Here is a 23407-nt window from a genome sequence, read left to right on the forward strand (position 1 = left end):
TGAATTATCTGTATTAATAGATGAGGAAAAGAAGCTCTGAATAGTTACATAATTTGTTCAAGGACGAAAAGCTGGAAGATGGTAGAGTCATGATTCAGGCTGACATCCAAAGTGTATGGCCTTCTTCTCTAATGTCATTTTCTGTTTTTTCTTCACTTTTACTCTCTCTCATTTTCTTCAGTTCTCTTTCCTATTTATGGTTCTGTTATCTGATATTCTATTTCAGATTTTTCCCTCTATTTTTATGGCTTTCCCTTGTTGGTGTTAAAGGTTCCCTACTGATGCCTATGAGTATTTCTTAGACAATTAATGGCCCCTCGACAGAAAAGGTTACTGCCCCCTTGTGCAATTGTGGCATTGGTAGGTGTGATGAGTCGAACAGTTTATATCTCTTTATAGTTGTAGGTATTCCCTTTTTTTCTAAGCCTGACTTTGTAAATTCTTTGTCCGATTCCATCCTAATGTATTAGTTTCTTTTCTAAGAGGTACTAAGTCTTTGCTTTATTTGTGTCCTGCATTTTTGAAGATAGGCTTTGTCTTACCTTGTGGTTTACAGAAAGCATACAGCTAAAAAGAAGAAATAAAAGGAAGAAATGGAAAAGAAATGAAGGAAGGAAGAATGAAAAGAGGAAGAAAGGGAGAAAGAAAGAAAATATTGCAGAATGACTGTTCACATTAAAGAAGATTTGTCACTTTTCAAAGAGTTCACCATAGGTATCTTTAAATAGCAAACAAATCTAAAACATTGACTACTATTTTACTTACGCAACTATTTGGGGAATCCCTCATTGCCTAAAGTGAGCCACCTCTCTTATTATTTCAGCAGCACTTCACCTTACAGAACACAATTTATAGTTAATAATGTGTGTGTTTTTTTTTTACCAAAACCTAACTCATTTGACTCTCAGAAAAACTACATGGAGTGGGTGGGGGAAAAGGTTTTATTTCTGTTTTTCACCTGACGAAGAAACTTAGACCCTGAGGAATAAGTGACTTGCTTAAACCACACACCGAGAGGAGAGATAGGCTAGGAACTCAATTGAATCCAGGTCTCTGACTCTAAAGCCATGGATTTTTAAATTACAGGCACAAACTTTTTTTTTTTTTTTCCTTCAGATTTTTACTCCCTTGGGTTAAAAATTAAACCATAGTCTGTTTCCATCTTTCTGTTGAAATCGCTCCGGTTAATGCAACCAGAACCCTCCCAATTATTCAATCTGATGGACTCTTTTCAATCCTTACCTTACCTGATCTCCAGTTTTGATAGCCTTGACTTTCCTTCTGTGTTTGCAGAGACATTTTCTCTCCTTTTTCTCCTCCAACTTCTCATATAATTCTTTCTCTTTTTTTAACTGGTTCATCTTTCTTCATATTTTTAAATGTTAATTTGGTTTTGGGCCCATTTCTCATTTGAGCTCTCTCCCTGCACAATCTTCTTTCCTCTCGTGGTTAAATCATGCTTTTCTTCAAGAATAACTTGAACAGAAAGTCTCTGATTCTTTCTATGACACCCTATCCTAGTCTGTATAATTTTCTCTGTTCATTTAAATTTTACTTCATTTCAAAGAGATTCAAGGTAGGGACCTTACACAGTTAACATTTCCCTCATATAGATTCTCATAACATTTCAAAATGCCTTTATTTACACTTTCATCCTTGCATTGTATTAGCTACATTTCTGTTACAAGATTGTCCTTGAGAACAAAGACTCTGGATTTATTTACTATGACAAGAGAGCATTTAGAAAATGCTCAGTACACAGTACTTGGTAGACACATAATTGTTTAATTGTTTAATGAATAATGAGTAACAGAAAGGAGCCTAAAGTACTAAACCATTTAGTATGACTCCAACTTACTGGACTCTAAAGCAGAAGTGGAAGTGATTCTTCTGATTCTTAGGTATGAGTATATGGATAAGTAAATCATATTTTAATTGTTCATTCATTAGCTGAAAATATAAGGAGTCCAATGATACTCAAACACCTAGTGAAGAAAATGAACAAAAGAAGGGTGTGGTTTTTAACATAGCACCAGGCTGTACGTAATCTCACACGTTTGAAACACTCTGTCAATTATAAATCATTATGCAAATATTAATGACTTATCTTCATAATTAGTCATCATCACCTGGTAAGAGATACACTTAATTCTAAAAAATGTTAAATATTTGCAACGAGGGTGTACCCATGTTAGAATAAAATATTTCTACTCTTCCTGGCTTTTCTGTGTTTCATCTGTAACCTGAATATTTGAAACACTGGGTACCTTTTGGAGACTAAGTAGACCCCTGAGATAGAGAGGGGAAGGAAAGAAGAAATATTTAGTGAGCTCAGAGAACATTTGGAGGGTAGAACTGAGGTGTTTTATAAAGTTTTGAGCAGCTCAGGTCTTCTCTAATGTACTTTTCCCTCACTATTTTTCTTTTTTACATTTCTTTTGAGATGAAATATACATGCATTGGAATTACGGATCTTAAGTGTACAATTCTATGAATTTTGACAAATATACACACATGCAGCAAACATCCTTATCAAGAAAGAGAACATTTCCAACACTCCAGAAATTTCCCTTGTGTTCTCTTCCAATCAATCCTCAACCCCACAGGCAACCACTGTTCTGATTTCTAATAACATGGATTCGTTTAGTCAGTTTTTGAACTTTATATAAATGGAACTATACAGTTTGTATTCATTTGTGTCTAGCTTATGAGTCAATGTAATTGTTATTCAATTCATTCATATTATGGTGTATATCAGTAGTTTGTTCCTTTTAATTGCTGCATACTATCATATTGTATGAATATACCACAATTGGTTCATCTACTCTCCTATGTGATAACATCTGAGTTGTTTACAGTTTTCAGTTATTATTAATAAAGCAGCTATAAACATTCACGTACAAGTCTTTTTTGCAAACATATACTTTTATTTCTCTTTGGTAAATCTCTAAGAATAGAACTGCTAGCTATGTGTATGTTTAACTTTATAAGAATTCCCAAATATTTTCCCAAAATGATTGTACCATTTTAATACTCTCATCAATACTCTCAGCAAGATATGAAAATTCCAGATTATACCACATTCTTGCTAACATTGAATGTTCTTAGTCTTTTTAATTGTAGCCATTGTAGTGGATGTGAAGAAGAATCTTCATTCAGATTTAATTTGCATTTCTTTGATGACTAGTGAGTGATGTTGAACACCTTTTTATTTGCTTACTGAATTTTTGTGAAGTGTCTGTTCAAGTCCTTTTTCATTTTTTTTAAATGAATGGTTTGTTTTATTATTGATTTGTAAGAATTTTTTATATATGCTGGATACATGTCCTTGCCAACACACATACACATCTATCTCAAATTACTGTGTTTGTGTGGTGTGAGGTAGTAGTAAATGTTCATTTTATTCTTTCATATGAATAGTCAGGTGTTCCAGCACCAATTTTTGAACAGGTTTTTCTTTTCCCACTGAATTGCCTTAGCATCTACATCAAACACCAACTGACCAGGTATTTGCATGTCTATTTCAGGCTCTCTATTCTGTTGCATCGACCTATTTGTCTATCCTTTAATCAATACCATACTATCTCATTGCTGTAACTTTAGAGAAAAATCTTTAAATCAGTAGACAAACGGAGTCCTTCAACTTCGCTCTTCTTTTTTTAGGATTGCTTTGTCTGTTCTAGATTCTACCACTTGTCAATTTCTGGAAAAAAGTTTTTCTCTTGCCAATGAAATCACATTTTTGACTGTGATTTCATTGAATCTCTAGATGATTTGGGGGAGAATTGACATCTTAATATTGATATTCAATATAAGAATATTAACAATAACATTAAATTTTTAAATTCACGACTATTGTCTTAGCTTGAGCTGCCATAACAAAATACCATACACTGGATGGTTTACACAACAGAAATATTTTTCCTCACAGTTCTGGAGTCTGGGAAGTCTAAGATCAACGTGTTGGCTGAAGTCTCTCTTTCTGGTGTGGTGACAACTCCTTTGGCTATGTCCTCATATGGCTGAGAGAGAGAGAAAACTGGTGTCTTTTTCTCTTCTAATGAGGCACCAACCTTATCAGATTAGGCCGCTACCCTTATGACCCCATTTAACCTCAATTACTTTTTATAAGCTCTATTTCCAAATATAATCACATTGGATGTTAGGGTTTCAACATATGAATTTTGGGAGGACGCAATTCAGTATAACAACTACGTTGTATCTCTTCATTTCTTTAGGTCTTCTTTAGTTTCAGCAATATTTTATTTCATAATTTTCAATGTACTGGTCTCTCCAATCTTCTATTAAATGTATTCCTGTGTATTGATTTACAATGTAAGTACCTGATAACATCTTAGGTTTTAATGCTATTTTAAATGTAATTTAAAATTTGTTTTTCTAGTTTTTTGCTTCTAGTATATTTTTTGCTTCTAGATTTTTTTTCTTTTATATATTCCTTCTCTTGAGGGACATTTTTGTATGTGGGCTTGGCTGTGAAAATTCGACTTAGAGAAACTTGATAACATCTAGTAATTGAGAAATAAATCATTTGATTTTACAGTCATCTCTTTGGAATTAGGCTAAAGTAACTACACAATTCTTAACTTATAAATCCCAGACACAAGGGATAAACATCACTGTCTTTTACTAAAGTAGGCATTCTTCCCTTTCTCTATGGTAGCCAGTATTAACTTCCACATATTCTTTCAGGATGCCTCCCATCCAGGATCCTATTTCTGACTTAGGACAAACACGAGACGGGTGTATTTCCATCAGTCACACATAACTGTCCATGTGGATAGCTGTCCAGTCCAGTGGTCTAGCTCCTTAACCAAAGATACCTTTGTGGTACCATGTATTATGGTAACAGGTTCAGTTTTTAGGCAGCAGGAAGTACACAAAATAAAATCATTTAAAACTTTTCTAGTACGTATGTATGGATATGAAGTTTCTGGGTTGCCAGGGTATCCAGCTGTGCCTTTTTATTTTTTTACATGAATGAAATGCAGATTGGATAAACAATGAACCACAACAAGGAGACATTTTTAAAAAGTCCAACAACTCTATAGAAAATTTAACTCTGTGGTTACAGTATTTCTGATATTCTCACTTTGGGCAATTCTGTGACTCCCTTGCTAAAGAAAACATTGTGTATAAGTTGCATATGCCTCAACGACACTTGGGACTTCAACCCCCCCACACCTTTTTAATGGGGGAGTGGGTATAAATCTTTAGGTGAGAAAGTAAAGTTGTCTATTCCAAACAAGCTTAAATTGTTTGCCACATTCTTCTCTGAAATATCATCAGGTATTTAGATTGCGAACTAAGACCAAAGTTAGAACAATCAAGGCTTTGCTAAATAAAGTCCTATACCTTCCTGGGAGATACTGAACAAAAGCACTGAAAATTCAGCCCTTGAGATTCTCATACATTTGACACAAGGCCCATTTTTTCATTTAGGCAAACTCACCTTATGTCTTCAAATAAAGCATGCCACCAAATACTAAAGAACATGCTAATTCTCCACAGTGTATTTGTATCATGTGATTCTTACTGTCATAAAATAATGACAAGGACACACTACAGTGTATTTATTATATTCTTCTGTGAAGTAATACTTGGTGATTTACTTTTCATTCTCAGAGTTTGTATTGTTGTTAGTTACCTCAGTAAAGACAGAATTGCAATAGGTCATCCATTCTCATGGTGTTTATTTAGCTTCTTTTAGTTTATCCTCTGGAGAAGGCTTTGATTCTGAAGAGACAGGGGACATAAATCCATCAGTGGGGATTTAGGGCAAATTAGGTTTAATAACCGCAGAGTTGAAATTTTGCCACTGTACTTTCTAAATATCCATTCCAATTTGTTAATACAGCACAGATTAGTTTGAGGATGATTTCATACTTCCCTGTGGAAAGTTTTACATATGAGTACATAAGACCTCTTTAAAGTCAGAAATTAAGCATTCATAGTTACAAAGGACTTTAACCTCATAGGATAACAATACAATTTCATGGTCTAGGTTAAGAATTCTTTGCCCAGTTACAAGGCTGAAGAATGAACTTTGGACCCAAAGAAAACATGCCCAATGAGTGAGAAACGTAGCTACTGCTCATGTCCCAACAGCAGAGCCGCCACAGGGAAGGCAAAAGATAAAAGAAAAAAAAAACAAAAAGCCTTCCAACAGACAATTCACACATGTCACAAAAATCCACCCTCCTGTGTCTGAAGTCACACATATGTCTCTGTATTTCTATATTTAGGTTTATATTTGCAATATCTTTGATTGCAGAAGCTATAGAGCTTTTTTATTCAAATGGGCATTTGCAAACGATATGTTTCCATTTGCAACACACATCTTTTTAAGTCATCCAGATGCCATGAGCTCTTGCTTAGTCCACTAATTTATGTGACTTTGGAATTGTCAGATTAAAGACTAATTTGACGACCAAATTTTCTTGTAAATGTAATTAGAAATACAAGACATGAGGCAACCATACGGCAGCTCTAGCTGAATTGAAACAATCTACACATCCTAAAACTTTTACTCCTTTTCATTTGAATCATCCATGTCTTATATTTAGATATGTATTTCATTGCCATCAACAATAGAATTATTTTCATGTTGTAGTGAGATTTTATCAAGGTTTTTTGAAGAATGCCACATGACCACTGCAGATGGAAGAAAACCACACAATCATTTGCCAACTGGGTAAATACACTGTGCCTGAGTTTGTATATCAGTGAAGGTACTGTTAACTGATATGGTGTTTATGTCCCCAGATCTAAGTGGCTAATCTCAAAGGGAAGTGATTTCTCTCCTGCATGAAGACTAAAATGAGTGTTCATCATGAGTGAGGTGAGTCTCCTCTAAGTGGGGGTTTAGGCACCCCAGCACCTTCCATCTTGTGGCTCTACCATCTTCAATTGTGATTGTTAAGATAACCCTCCTCACTTGAATCAAGCTGCTGAATGTCATAAGCGTATTATGGATAACAAGTGGGAGATTTTTCTAGGAGCTGACATGCATTACTGCTCACATTTCATTGGCTGGAAGTCAATCACATGGGCACACATAACTGCAAAAAATGGATAGAAAATGCCATCTAGCTTTGTGCCCTGGAGAACAGGAACATCCTTATCATTAAAGGTAACAATACTTATTTTTTGTTATATTAAAATAAATAACTGAGCCCCTTTAATGAAAACTCTGTAATAGAAAATCTGAGGAAGAACGTTTTTCTTTTTGTGGGCATACCCGAATTTAAGAGGTAACACTATGTAGTTATGTTTTCTGCTCTCTTAAAAGGAACGCTCCTTAAAGAAGTGGTATGGTATGGTAAAGATAAAAACAATAGATCTAGATTGTTTTTTTCCCCTCTGCTACTAATTACTTGAGTGACCTGAGGCAAATCACTTACTGGGCTTCATTTTTTTTTCCGCACTGGTAAAATTAGAGCATTAAATAAGATGATTACTAGGGTTTCATCCAAATAATAACCGTGAGTTTGTGTTCTTATATTATGATATATTTATAATTAGGAAAATACTAAATGGGTCTTTAGTATGTTATTTATGCTCTATAGTAGAACCATTATTTTTTATTTTACTTTAACTTACAGGGATTTTGTGAGTGTTTGATAAAAGTTTTTGTATTTCCCCCCCTCCTCACACCAAGGTTTTTAAAGATTTACCCTCTTTCCAAGTTTTTCAGTGCCTATTTTTTATGAAACAAAGGTTAACAAAGATATCACTTTTATTGATATTTACTCATTAAATCATTACAATCTTACATTTTCAGGACAAACTAGGTCATGGAACTTACTGGTTGTCATCTGTGAGGACAGCAAGTGAGGAACTAAACTTGGGTCCTTTCAATTCCCAGCTGCCTCTAGACAATAAATAGGTGGGATATTGTTTAACATAGAAATATTTTCTGAAGGTCTTTGCCTTCCCTATATCCAAAAGCATAATAGAAAATAGATTTTTACAGAATTCTTCTCTTTTCTCCAATTTCTGATTTTCTTAACTTCCATGGGTATAGATGTGTATGTAAATTTAAAACAACATATATGGTCTCCAATTTACTTCATTCTTCAGCATATTTTTGCAGCCAGCCCCAATATTCTCAATAGGAAAATGGAAACGGTATTTTGTTGTTGTTGTTCAATTTAATTTTTCTGTATCCTCCTTATCTTTCCCAATTACAAAAGCCTATGTTCCCATGTTAGTAAATTTACATAGGACATGGTCTGGAAATTCTCCCACTGAGTGGCAGAAAACGATATGTTAGTGTGCTTCATTCTTGATTAGAGAAATGTGGCCCTGGATCTTACAGCATTTTCTTTTTTTGTTAGTGGGGAAAAAACAAAAACAAAATAAAATACAACACAAAAATTTAAGGACTTGTTTCGTTTTGCAAGATAAATATCGTAATAAGAGGCCAGAGACTCACCCTTCCTAATCCTCCAAGGGTAGATAATGTTTTAATTCCCACTTGGCTCAAGGGATTGTGGATCTGGCTAACTACCTGGTTCCACATTATCTGTTTTCACCAGAAAACTTCAAAACAGTTTCACAGATTCATTCTCATCACACTTGTAAGAAGTAATATTGTTCTCATTTTGTGGATGGAAAAAGTGGGGCACTGAGAGTATAAGTAACAAATTCAGAGCGTGTGGTGGAACAGAGATTTGTACCCAGAGCTCTGGAGAGCCAGGCAGGCTCCTGCTCTAACAACTAGATAAGACTTCCTTTGAGGTTGTGGATGTGGCTCACGTGTTTTAAAAAGATGGTTCATTTTATTTTTAAGGCACAGAGAGACTGCTAAAGAGACAGAGGGATGAAAAAAATTAAGTTTTACTTGGAAGGTTGAGTGATGCATATTGTTAGAACTTGGAAAATCTCTCCCACCTGGAACAACCTAAGACACTGAAAAGCTGTGGAAACTATTAACAAACAGCAAAATAGGAAATGAAAAATATTCATAGGAATGTTTAAAGATATAAATACCTCAGTCTAAACACTAAATTTGAAAATAAAATGATCGCAGTCTCTTCTAGATACATGTCTTTATTATTGATTCTAGCCAATGAAAACATATTTGGATGCTTTCAACTAGACATATTCTCTGTGCCTCTATCTCTCCCTCAGTATATTCCACATATGATCTTTGTCATTTGATACTCTCATTTGGACAAGGTAGGCTGTGTATTAAGCAAAAACCAAAATATGCCAAATGTGATGAACTGTTTCAGTTCTGAAAACATCATCTAGGTGAACTCTCCAACTAGAGGACATTAATAGTCTTCTCATATGATAGGAAGCAACTCTTAATAATTGATTAATAGCTCTCTGATGCAAACAGTGATAACAATGAATGTACATTTCATTGTTTTGTAGGCAGATAGATCGTGATTCAAATAAAAATTAACCTATAATTAATAAACAACCACATGCCAAAGTCAAATATTTATGTCTCCATATCTTAAAGCCAGTGAACATAAAAAGCTTGTCAAGAATTTTTAATTTTGTTGAGATAACAAGCACTCATAAGAGGACAAAAGGGTAGCTTTGCCAGAAAAGGATGAGCTTTTTAAAAACTTGCCCAATAAAATCATGCAAATGAGCAGATTTTCATAAGCCCGAGGATGAAAAAAAAAAATGTATGCTGGCCTTAAAGGGAATCAGGCAAACCACCCAAAAGAGATGTTACACTTTGCTTCTCTTAGTTTTCTTCTGATTCAAAAGTCTTTGTTGACAAAGAAGTTCTGAGTTAGTCTCCTGCAAGGCTGATATTTGTACTCCTTGACTGTGAGAGCATTTAGAAAAAGTGCTGGTTTAGGCCTGGGTGACCATGATGAAGCACGGGGTGGTGAGGTCCATAGTAATGTTGGGGACCAGGAGGATTTTAAAGACACTTACGGAATTTTTCAAACGTATTGGGAAGGAAGAGGATATAGGACTGAGCTGTAGGATGGATGTTGGAAAGATGTGTAAAATTATAAATTTTAGTAAGTGTGTCACTGCCAAATTATATTTTCTCTTTAATTTACTCAGTTAAGTTCTACACACTCCAGAGGAACTCAGCATATAACACTGATAAAAATGATGGGAATTGCAACTTGGCAATGAGTTAGTTATATTGTGGGTTTTGTACAGAAGTAGTTCTCAAGGGTGGTTCCTGGACCAAAAATATCTGCAGAATGCAATTCTTTAGGTCCCACCCCAGAACTAGTGAATCAGGAACTCTGGATGTTGGTCCCAGCCGTCTATATTTTAACAAGCCTTCCAGATGACCCAGTTCTACATTGAAGTTTGAAAAGCATGGTTGTAAGAACCAAGCAGGACTCCCAGGGTAATGTGACCTTATGGAAGAGCCAAACCAAATGGGATCTTCTTCAGAAGGTTTAAGTCTTGCGGTTGAAATGCAGATTTCATATCTGTGGACTCAGGCAGGGTTTTAGGATGAGGCACGTTAATTCTAAAAGGTCTTTAAATCAAATACAAATTTGTACTTCGAGGGCTTACTTTTCCCAACTTGAAATTTTCCTCAGTGTACACTCTGGGTTTAAGTGGTAGAAAGCCAGGAGCAGCCCCAGCCCCAACTTCCCCGAGTATCCTGTAGAAAAACAATAAGCAGTCTCTTGCAACTTCTTTCTTGTTAAGGCAATAATGCGAATCCCTCAACATAAATTCCTCTCAATTCCTTTCCTAGCTGATACTGAAACTAGAATTTGCAAACATGGGTTGGATTCCTTTTATACCATAGTTGGCTCACTGGCCATGTTTGGGTTAGACAGAGGGAGGTTTAGCAAATTAGACTTTACATGCTATTTGGAGATCACCAAGCCTTCAAATATTAGAATATCGAACCCAATTTGAAATCTGTGTATTGTAGAAATAGGGAATTTGTGATACCAGTTTAAAATTACCCTAAAATTAAGAGGCAAATGTCACATCTATGTATCCATCAGTACATTCTTAGTCTTTGTCACTTGTGAAGAAAGTTGCAGAGATGAGAGATAAATATACATACAGGACAAAGGCAACATGAACATGTTGAACAATCAGCATGGCCAGGCATCAGCCTATTTCTGGAAAGATCTATGGTGCCTTGGGAAGGGGACAGTGTGGCAGGACAGGAGAGGCACTGAGGGATCAGGGAAGTGGCGATTCATCAATGGATATGACCATTTTGGTGCACATATGTTACATTATGGCCTGAATTCAAGAGGAAAAAAAATAGGTACATTAAAAAAATACCGTGGGATGTAAAACTCTATTAATATCGAAATTTCAATACCATAGGCCTGTATGTGGTATCTCTTGGAGATGGGCTCTGAGGTCTGAGTGTGGGCTGGATGGTCTTTAAGCTTTAAGCTGTGTTTTCTCTTACTGTGTTTCCCCAAAAATAAGACCTAGACAGACCATCAGCTCTAATGCATCTTTTGGAGCAAAAATTAATATAAGACCGGTATTATATTTATATTTATATTATATTATATTATATTATATTATATTATATTATATTATATTGTATTAAAGACCCATCTTATAGTAAAATAAGACCGGGTCTTACATTAATTTTTACTCCAAAAGACGCATTAAAGCTGATGGTCTGGCTAGGTCTTATTTTCCGGGAAACACAGTAGTACTAATTACATTGTATTATAAGTATTTGATAAAGTATTTGGGTTTCTTTCTTTCTTTCTTTTTTCCTTTTTTTCCTTTCTTTCTATTTCCTTGTCCTCCACTGAACTGTAAACTCCTACAGCACAAAGGCTCATTATTTCCTTCCCCTTTCCCACTTTTCCTTCATTTATTGTCCAGGCAGCTATAGTGTCTGATACTGAGTAATCAATTAATGGTTATAAATGAATGAATGAATGAATGAATGAATGAATGAATGAATGAACGAACAATTATAAAATGACTGGATTTTGCTACTAAGAGCTGATTGTCAATGAATAGACAAGAGATGCCTCTGGTCCTATCACAGGACAGGCTTGCTCCAGGTTCTAGAAGAAACCATGAAGTAAAGGAAACAAATACCTGGTGTCTCTGTGAGACACAGAGGTCATTTATACAAACCAAGAAGAGAATTAGTTCTTGTAGGAGCTGAATACCAGAAACGGTATGTTGTTTGGGGTGTCAGGACATTTCAGAAAGGAGTGGGGCTCAGTTCAGACAAAACATGGGACCTGATAAGAGAAAGCAAAGGGTGGGCAGGAAAAACAAAACAAAACTCTTGTTCCTGAGGTGTCTACTAAAGTTTGTAGGAAAGCGAGGTTAGAGTAAGGAATAGTACAGTGGAGTCACAAAGGAACTTGGGAAAAGGTGTTGTTGGTCCTAGGATAGACTAGACCAACAGGGATGACCACAAGTAGTTTAAAACAGTCTCTAAAAAGGACATTTTAATTGAAGCTAGACAGAGTGTGCATGCTATTCACCTACTAGACATTCATAGGTATAACATTGGATCTCTAAGAAATAGTGCTGTTTGTAACATATTTTGTTATATTACAAACAACTGGCCTAAGAGAGAATTATTAACAATAACTTTGAGTAGGAGTGACTTGAATATCATAGGCAATTACTGAGTGCTTATTGAAAGAATAAATGAATCATGGCAAGAGCTCTGTGTCACAAGTCACTGGGAAGAGTCCATAATCTTAGGGCGAGAGCCTGTTTTATCACTAATCAGTGGCCCTAAATGTGCCAGGAGACTAACAGAGAAAACAAAACACTAAAGCAGTCGGCTTTTGTTTAGTACAAAAGGGACGTCTTCAACCATTAGTTTGATAAGACATAGAAATTGGCCGAGAGAGGTGAAGTTCACCATCTACAAATATTTTAAAGAGAAAAGACCTCCTTAATTTTGATGATTTTTTCCATCTCCCTAGCCTTAAGGCCCGACTCGGGTATACTCCATCTAGAATCTGGATCATTTCTCAAGACCTCTCAGAGCACTCTGTGACTCATTCTATGGCTTCTTTTCCCTCACCTTCTTCCTTGCAGCCTCACCTTTATTTCTAGCTCTTTCTTGTCCTTCCTTCTCAATATTGACTGTGACTCTGACCTTCCTGTTTTTGTTTTTTACATCAAGACCCTTTCTGAAATAACATGTGTCCCCAGACCCTTCTTCTTTGGCAGCTATTTTGGGGAATGTGGCAACTGGGCTCATTGTGCCCTGAGACCAGACCAGTGTCAGCTCGCTGATGGAGTTTGTGAATGTGTTTCAGAAAGCCTGCTCAGTCTGGGACTGGAGAATGACCCTGAATTTGGTTTGACAGGTGCAGTCCAGAGGGAGCTGGCAGCACAAGAGGCAGTCTGCCCTAACCAGTTAGGGAGGGCCACACTAATGTGGCAGCTTCCCTAGAAGGGGACACCTACCAACTCGATAATCACTGGAGGCAAAATGGATGGCTTCCACTGTTTGGTTGCATAAGTATAATTCCCTCAGTTAAACAATGGGAACCAAGGGAGTTCCTGCGCAACAAGAGATGTTGATTTTGTTGTTCTTTCATTCTCCATTGGTGCCCTGGTCCTCTTCTGCTGTCACTCCCCATTGTTAAGAATTCAATGCCAGAAATGTAAATTGGTGCAGCCACTACAGGAGACAGTAAAGGAACTTATGGAGGTTCCTCAAAATATTAAAAATAGAACTACCATATGACTCAGCTATTACACTTCTGCTTATATACCTGAAAGAAATGACATCACTATCTGCACCCCATGTTCACTGAAGCATTATTTACAATGGCCAAGACAAGGAAGCAATCTAAGTGTCCATAGACAGGTGAATGGATAATAAAATGTGGCATATATATAATGGAATATTATTTAGCTACAAGAAAGAATAAAATTCTGCCATTTGCGACAACATGGATGCAACTTGAGGGCATTATGCTAAGTGAAATAAGCCAGCTAGAGAAAAACAAAGTGTGATATCACTTATATGTGGAATCTAAAAAACCTGAACTCATAGAAACAGAGAGTAGATTGGTGGTTGCCAGAGGTAAAGGGATGGGGGAAATAAGGAGACAGACTTGGGTCAAAAAGTACAAACTTACAGTTATAAGATGAATAAGTTATGGGGATCTGATATACAGCATGGTGACTATAGCTAACAATACTGCACTGTATACTTGAACGTTGCTAAGCGAGTAATTTTAAAAGTACTTAACACACACACAAATGGCAACTATGTGAGGTGACAGATGTGTTAACTAATCTTTTGTGGTAATCATTTCACAATATATATATGTATCAAATCATCTTGTTGTACACCTTAAACTTACACAATGTTATATGTCAATTATACCTCAATCAAGGTGGAAAAAATAAAGATTCAATGCCTTCCTGTTTCCTTGGGCACAGCAGGCCTACTTTCCATCCCATCACTTTGGCTTTTCCTCTTGGGACAGCACCTCATGTCTTAAATGCCTCTACTTATCACTCCTCTCCTTCTGCCCTTCATCCAAAACCATCAGTCTATGCCCTCTCTCTGCAGTGCCTCCCTTCCAGATGAATTTCTTTGAGGTCTGGTGTTCTGAATCTTTTATGCATGTATTCCCTGCACTATCTGGAAACTGGACACAGAAGGTACTTAATAAGGGTGCTTGTCAAAATGGAGTTTATTGAAATTACATTGCTGTCCTATCCCAAGCTTTCGTGTCCTCGCTTGTTCTTTCTGAGATGCACTTGAAAGATAAGTGGCCACAGAGTCAGGACACTGTAGTAGTCCTGGCCCCACACTCACTACCTGTGAACCCTTGAGCAAGTCACTTCACCTTTTTAAGTCTTGTTTCTGAATGCAACAGAAGAATTGTGGCAGGTTTCTGTTTTATGTCTCATAATATTATTAGGATTAAATGAGAGAATGTGGGTGCAAGGGTTTTATGAATTAGAAAATGCTATATATTTGGGTACTACTTACGCTGAAGTCTGTTGGAGTTAATGACTGACAATTGCTTAAAATATTACTCTTCTCAGATAACTCGCATGCTTGCATTATGAAGAGATATCATTTTAACATCTAATTCTGTTCAGTGAGAAATTATTCAATGTCTATTATATGTCTAGCAATTTTGTATACGTTGTGGAGGTTTCGAAAGAGAAGTGATTGCTTTCTGAGAAACTATGACATAACTAGAGGGTAAACCTTACTCTGGTGAGTGGCCCACTTGGGATTTAATACCTGGCTCTAAGACTCTGGAACTAGACTACACACACCAGTACAGTTAAAAAAGAAAACAAATTGAAAGACCTACATAAGGTTGTCAATTTTTAATTTGTTTCATCTATTCAACAGTCTTAAAATCATATTTAGAATTTGTATATATAGTAGTGTGAAAAACTATAACATCAATAAAAGTCTAGAAAAAGTTCGAATGTGACTCATCTGAGCTTTATGAAAAGCCCTGGTCTTCTGCATTTCCCTTTGTGCTACTCTGTTGTGGGCCAGGACCTGGGAACCAGTGCTGAGCAGACAGAGCAGCTGACTGGGAGGTGGCCCCCTTGCTCTGATACAAATTCTTTTTCATTAAGTTGGTATGAGACTTTGCACAAGGCCCTGAATCTCTCTAGGCTCCACTCCTCTTCATAAACCAGAGGAGCTGACTAGAATCCACACTGTCCAATAAGGTAGCTGTCAGTCACATGTGGCCATTTTAATCTAAATTAAGTTAAATTAAAAATTTAATTCCTTAATTAAATTGTGGCACTAGCCACAATTCCAATGCCTACTAGCCCTTGCGGCTAGTGGCAATCATAATGGACAGTGCTGATATAGACCAGATCCAGCATGGCAGACCTCCTGTTGGATAGTGCTGGACAACATGACCCCCAAGTTGGTTTTTTTTTTTTTTTTTCAATTTTAAAATTCCAGAATTTTTGTGGTTCCATGTAGGATCTGCTTAACTTTAGAGTCATAATGTGGCCTGGCTCATAGTTAAGTTTTCAATTGCTTCTTTAACCTGGATAGTGAATAAATAAATACTTCTTATTTGTTTCTGATGACTAGCAAGGTTACCAATGGTAGCATGTGAAATATTTTGATTTTATGGTAAATCCTATGCAGTTTGGTGAAACCAAAATCTCATATTCAGCCTTCTGTATCTCTCTCAGAGGTTCTCCTCCATTTAATACCCACTTTTTCTAATCCATACCACCAGGTATTGTTTTTTTTGTTTGTTTGTTTTGTTTTGTTTTTTCAGTTTTCTTTTTTGATCTGAGATTAATTTCCCTTAACATTTTCACAATCTTATGGAAAAAACTAATCTAAATGATAAGTAGGTTCTTTTTTCTTCTTCAGTCTACCATAAAATTGCCAATGTGTTTTTAAAAGCACTATTTTTACAGAACTAGTGTAAACACTGTTTTGGACTCCATCTGTTGCATTAGTCCCAGCCACTAACAAGTAGTGTTGTGAGATGTGCCATCATAGTAGAGTCGATGGGGTACAAACTGAGATGGTTTGGCAACAAGCAGTGCCACATATATTGAGCCACTGTCATTGCCATTTAAGGGAAGCACCAATGCCACGTCAACTCTGTGCAAATGTGAAGATGGGAAAGTACTCAGCACTTACTTTCTGAATCTGAAAGAACAAAGTAATACTACTACAAAAAAAAAAAAAATAGTGTTGTCTAAATTTCCAAGATCAAATAAATAAATAAATAAATAAATAAATAAATAAATAAATAAATGGAACAAGTCTGAGGGCGAAAGAAAAAGAAAGAACTCAGTGGTTCCTAAAAATGACTCAATAAACTCTTATCACCAAAGTACATGAGAACGTCTGCACACCAGTGCCTGTTGAGTCAGTATCCTTTCTTAAACTTTATCTTTCTCTGAGCAAGCAGAAGTTGCAGAGCCTGACACTGTTCTCATTTGCACCTTGACGTAAATATAATAAAACAAGTAAAGTCTGAGTATACCTGGTTATCATAAATATGTGACAGTATTGGCCAACAGAACTGTCCTGAATGTTCAGTAAAGTCCAGTGACACTCCATCCCAGCTTTGCAAACTCTGACCTTCATGCCTGCACAGAGTCTGCTTCTTGTCGGTTATGGGTTGTTGCCCATGTTACCATATTGCCCACATGCTATGCTGAGAGCAGAGAAACTCTGCCCCTGGAGTGGGCTTGTGTCAACATTTTTATTGCAAATTCCCATTTTCTGATCATTAAAAAGCTTTCGGCACAGAAGTAACTTTGCAAGAGTTCAAACTTTGAAAGGACTCATTTAACGGCTTAAAAATAACACTTGGGCCACACCCATAATTTAAAATGTTCTAGCTGGCTTTGTGGCCTGGAGTTTTTCAAAATGCGTAAACTTAAAATACGAAGGGACTCAGGACTTGGAGCAGTTCCAAAGATTGGTTTTTAGTGTTTGGTGAACTGGAATGAGGTTCCTTAATGGTAAGCTTTACTTGCAGAAGTGAAATTATAGGATCAATTTAGTTGGAATGTTGTCCAGCTTCAGCTGGAAACTGAATAATTTTCTCATAGGGTTATAACGGAAGAAACTTTGGGCCTAGGACAGGATACATAAGTTGGAGGGCCCAACTTATGTGCAATGTACAAATGCAAGGTCCCTATTCAAAAATTATTAAGACAGAGACAGTGGCAACACAGTGTTAAACCAAGTGTGGGGACCTTCTAAGTATGGGGCCCCTTGCAGTAGTGTAAGTTGTGGGTCTAGGAAGCTGATGCCACCTAGCCCTGCTCTTTGTTTTTCTTTCTTCCTTCCTTTCTTCCTTTCCTTCCTTCCTTCCTTCCTTCCTTCCTTCCTTCCTTCCTTCCTTCCTTCCTTCCTTCCTTCCTTCCTTCCTCCCTCCCTCCCTCCCTCCCTCCCTCCCTCCCTTCCTTCCTTCCTTCCTTCCTTCCTTCTTCCTTCTTTTCTCAAGGTACACGAAGGATTTTACTGTTTCTAAAGCACTATTAATGAACATTATTGGCTCAAGTATAATTTACATGTGAGCACTGTTATTTTAACAGGTTCTGTCTTAATTCTTTTACAAAATATTGCTATTCTCAACTTTCTTACCGAAAGTAGTTTAATAACAACCAAAATGCTTAAGGAAGATGGGTTTCTAAAGCTGGTAAAATGTTTTCATATCTATTTTCAAATGTGAGCTCCAAAATAATCTCATGAGATTGTTAGACTAAAATAAACTCATTCTCAGATTGAGAAACTGAGGCTCTACTCTAAAATTAAATGATTTGCATAAAGCTTTACAAGTCTTTTATTGGTAGAACCAAGATCCTATTTTGAGTAAAAAAGTGTCAGATATCACAAAGCTAAAACACTGAAAAAAAGGAGATCTTGGATGGAGAAATAATGGAAAAATTATGAAATGTGTTTTTCTTTTTTTTTTCTCCACAATGCTGGGATTAGACCAAACTAACTCCTTTGAAAGACTTTAAAAATCATGTTTTTATGAAACTTTTGTTTCAGGGACCAGACCTACAGTTAGGCTGAATCCATGTGATATGAGGTTGTGTGTGATTGGGCCTATTTACAACTTGGTGAACAAAAGAGATGGAAGTCCATTCACCATAGACTTTTGGTGAATACTAAAAAACTTCCGGGATGACTAGATAATGAAGAGTTGAGGTTTGAAGTTCATATTTGTTTATTGAAATGTTGTGGATCCTGCATTGTTCAAAGTATTCCATAGGATGTTAATATTGCGTTGCTTAAAAAATGAAGGAGGAGGAGGAGGAGGAGGAGGAGGAGGAGGAGGAGGAGGAGGAGGAGGAGGAGGAGGAGAAGGAGAAGAAGAGGAGAGCAGCAGTAGCTCTTTTTGGTCAATTAAATTTGGAGAAACAATGATTTTGATAAAGTTAAACAGCTTCCTAACTGCAGGACATCTGAAAACTTTAATGAGCCATTATGATTTGTGACTATTCAGGAGAGAATGCAGCTTTTCCAAACTTTTTTGGCCACAGAACATCTTAACTCCTTTGTTGTTGTTGTTGTTGTTTAAAGAATCTCAAGGGGGTAGTGCTCCACAGAACACACCTTGTGAAGTGAGGCCCTGGATTAAAGAACTAACAACCCTGACAATAGTCCTGTAGTTGGTTGAATTGTGGTTCTCAAAAAATATGTCCACCCAAAACCTCATAATGTCACCTTATTTGGAACAAGGGTCCAAATGTAGATGTAATTAAGGTAAGAAAACTCAAGATGAGATCATCCTGGACTTAGAGAGGGCTCTAAATCCAGTGACTCGTGTCCTTTCCAGAAAAAGGAGAGGGAGATTCAAGACACAGAGATACATATACTAGAAGAAGGTCCTGTGAAGGTATAGTGGAGGCTGGAGTCAGATTGCCAAAAGCCAAGGAATGACTGGAGGCAACAGAAGCTGGAAGAGGCAAAGAAGGATTCTCCACTCGTACTGCTAGACGTGTGGCCTCCAGATTGACTCTTACTGCAGTTTTAGGAAACTAATACATGACTCAGCAGTACAATGGAACCAAGCAGTACCCTCCATCTAGGTATAAGGAAATGTGAGTGACGTGAGAGACTTGGAAAGGGCAGCTTGTTGTTAGGTGAACAGCTGGACAAGAGTTCCGCCATCCTTGCTGGGAAAATGAGAAGTTACTTAGGAGAGGGTTAACTTAAGACCTAGATAAATTGAAATAAATGAACCCTACTAAAAAGGCCAAAACCGTCAGCAGTCTAACAGCTGTAGAATGGGAAAGGACATGATGGGACAAAGAGTCGCTGGTAGGGCTCCTAACAATGTCACTCCTGTCCTAAGGGGATTCTCCCACGGGTCTCCAAGTTGCCTATGGGGTGAGAACCCTAAATGCTCTCAACTCTCTCGCCCCCTCCCACTTGGGAAAATTTCTCACATAAGACTGGGAAAATTTCCAAGCTTGCTTTGTGTTTTGACTCCTCTAAGCATGTTCATAGTTTGTTCTCTTTGCTCTTAGTTGAAGAGGGGAATTTCTTTCTTTATCTCTTTGCAGCCTCTCTCAACATTGTTGCCTTAGTCATTTATTTCTGACCTATAATTGGGCAGCATCATAAGGGCTTTCTTTGGCTTAGAGCAAGGAGGAGTTGTGTTAAATAAACTAAACTAGTCTCTAATTACTTGCATGCTTATTGTGTGTTACTAGAAGTGGCTAAAATGTCAAAGAAGCTTTTGCTCAATGGCTTTCACTCAGGAGGCTTAGAGGTTATGGCGGCCCGGGAGGGCACTTGAGTTACACTGGGTTTTGTGACTGCAATTAACAAAATAACGCAAGTGAGAGGCTCCAACTCATGCACGCATGACCCTCTCATTCTAGAGACTCAAAGGAGTGATTCTAACTGGACCCACCCTTCTCAGAAGGTGATTAGTAGCTATGGCCAGGACTGCAGTAACCCACTCATCCAATTGCTTTCAGCAATTGTTAACACTTGTCTTCTAAGAGCCTGTCTAGAGTCCCTTCCTCTGTTACATCAGTAGGGGGCATCCTGGCAGGGACTAAAATGGAGAGGCAAGTGGGGTTGAGGAGCAGTTCTGGCCTCCTGCTTGTCTGGTCTGTCCTCTGCCCCTACTGACAAGAAAGAAAAGTGAAAGGGAGGCTGGTGCCAGAACAACTTCCTGGTACCACTGCTAAGAGCAATCTGGCTGGTAGTGGGGAAGTGATTAAGAGGTGGTGAAAGGGGGACTAGTAGAAATTTCCCCCCTGTGACTGATCCATAAATTTTGGAAACCTTGGTGATCACCTCTATTAAAAAGGCAAAAATATGGGCCACAAAGAGGTTATTCCAAGTTCATCCTGAGACACTGGGGCAGTACTGGAAAATAAACTCCTGACTCCTGATTCCTGTTCTGTGCCACCATTCTGGGATGAACAAAGTTCCCCCAGCCTGTCACCACACTCATAAATATAAGCAGATGAACCCACTTCCAGAATTCCTTTGCCTTCTCCTCAGTCCATTTCAAATGAAAGTGCAGGAGCAAATACTTCAGGCAGTGAAAGCTTTCAGGGACTTTGTGCAACAAAGCAAGGAAGCCAAAACGCAATAGGTAGAAAAAGACCAGAGAAACATCTGGAAAAAATAAGAAAGTGCATAATTATGATAACAACTCCCAGAAAGGTCTTGGCTTAAGATTTCAATGGATTCTCTTTTCCTTATCTGTTGTACACCCCCAAAGGCAAAGCAGACATCTTTGCCCTGGCGTCTCCCCCAACCATACATAAACTCCCAACCCTTTGAATCATTAAAAATGACAACTGCTTTATAAACCTTCTTAGAGTGACTTTCCTATTTTTAATATTTATTTGCTTCTAACATGCAGGCACCCCAGCCTTTCTTTGAATGATTTAAGATTAAATAATTAACTAACAGACCTGTCTGGAAACAGATACCCTTTAAGGGGCAGTTCTTTTCTTCGAGAAATGATCAGGGGATCCTGCTCTGGGCTGTTTCTAAGTAAGACAACCTTTCGTTAGGAAGCTGAAAACACATGCTCCCCAGTCAGCGCTTTAGTCCTTGCTGCAGTGAAACTGCCCATATTTAGAGCAAACATCCAAGTAAAAATCTGAAGGAATGGAGGCTAATTCAAGAATGTAAGATCCATTAAACTATGCAAGTATGCATGAACTGGAAAAAGTGGATCCCAATACATAGCGCTATAGCCCTTAGCTGTTAGCAGGTGTGAGTCAGTCAGTTGTACAATTCATTTGTCTACCTAATTGCACTGAAGATGGGCTTTTACTTTGCCTATAACATCTCTAATGAGTAGGTTTTCAGTTCGATCTAACTAATTAATTCTTGTTAACTTCCTTTGCATTGCTGTTCTTTTAATTTAACCAGAGACAGCCCAGAGTTGCTACTAGTGTTTAGTCTCAACTAGATTACCCCTATTCATTAAGGGCTGTAATTGTTGGTCATACCCTTCCAAGCGGTCATTACAACCTCTGGCTTGCATATTGAATAACAGCAATTTCCTGACTCCAACAGACTCTGGTGTGAGGGAGGAGAAAATGCTAATAAAGAAAGAATAAATGATTCTCGACTCCATTCAGGGCTGTGTAGATTTCTTTTGCAGTAGAAATTGTACCGAGGTGGTAAAACGGGCTTCTTGCAGGCCCCCTACCTCCACCCTGAGCGAAAACAATAAGAACCAAGTGAAGCATTGCCTGCTACTGTGATTACAGCATCCGTAAAAGTGATTATATGGCTGCTGTAATCAACTTCAATGAAAGCTGCCTGTTAGAGCTTCAATAATTACTCATTTCTGTTAACAGCTTGCTTTCAGTTTAGCACTTTGAGGCCATGGGGGTGGGGGAGAAAAACTAGGGGCATTTTAATAAAGGATCCCACTCACGTGATTTTTTGGGGGGTACGTGCTTGTGTGTGGGCAAAAAAAAAAAAATGCACATGTAAGTTTTTTGTGCCTTTCTCAATAGCAGCCCCTTTCATTTTAAGCTTAGGTTCTATTTAACCAGCAAATGCACAAGTTCATACAGGGTTCAATCATGTACTGAATGTTTACTGAAGGAGGCACAATAGTTTAAATAAAGTGGTGGTTTTAAATATTTTACCCATTTCTTTAAACAAATTTCCAATCTTTAAAGTCTGTGCTAAACACATTTCAAAAGCAAAATACCACAACGATCTTTCAATAAAACCTCTGCATTGAGTGTTTCATTTACTCTCCTTTGCTCCCTCCCTCCTCTCTTGCTTTGGTTGCATTTTAATATTTATTTTCTAGGAGAGGGCAAGTTTGTGAGAATAAAATTCGTTCTAAATGCCTTCAAATATTTTCCCTCAGTGCCTTCATTGGAAAAAATAAAGCAAAAGAAGAGATTATTCTAAGCCTAGTGACATCAGTCACTTGGGTGGTCAGGTCTTGGAGGTTCTGGCTAAGGTATGATTGGGTGGACAGAGAAATAAATCAGACCCACTGGATCATGACCCATATGCCTCTCACAGTTCTCACTTTCAGCATTTCTGAAAAACAAACAAGTTGCATAAACATAATATTTTAAGAACCAGAAGAATAGAGACCTTGTTTTCATCAAAGACAAAAAGCAAGACCACTAAAGTACAAAAGTTCTTTGAGCTCAGTCACCATCCAATAAATCGACTCTCCTACTCCCAAACCATCACTATAAACAAAAAATACTGAAAACCTTACAATAAAGTTAGATCCTGTTATATTTCTATGCCTTCAAAGATGAGATAATTTGGGAAATCCTCAATATTTGGGTGTAGTTTAATACCAAATCTAAACTTAAAATTTTTTTTTTTTTTCACAACACATAAAATCCCAAACATATCAAATTCAAATTCTAGTGCATTCAAAAAATTGCTTAGAAAAAAACTCCTTAACTTTATTTTTTTATATATATCTAAAATGACTAAATGATTAGTGAGGAAAGTCTAATATTA

At 37.2% G+C, this 23407-nt stretch overlaps 1 long non-coding RNA gene across 1 annotated transcript in view; it reads left to right on the forward strand.

Moving 5' to 3' along the window:
- Nucleotides 1-2878, forward strand: part of LOC141572386 (uncharacterized) — a 123982-nt gene extending 121104 nt beyond the window's left edge. Inside the window, exon 3 of the long non-coding RNA XR_012497749.1 lies at nucleotides 557-2878. This is a non-coding gene — a long non-coding RNA (uncharacterized LOC141572386). The remainder of the gene's footprint in view (nucleotides 1-556) is intronic.
- The last annotated feature ends 20529 nt before the right edge of the window (nucleotides 2879-23407 follow it).

The sequence above is a fragment of the Rhinolophus sinicus genome, linkage group LG06 (genome assembly GCF_036562045.2).
Source record: "Rhinolophus sinicus isolate RSC01 linkage group LG06, ASM3656204v1, whole genome shotgun sequence".
Taxonomy (NCBI): domain Eukaryota; kingdom Metazoa; phylum Chordata; class Mammalia; order Chiroptera; family Rhinolophidae; genus Rhinolophus; species Rhinolophus sinicus.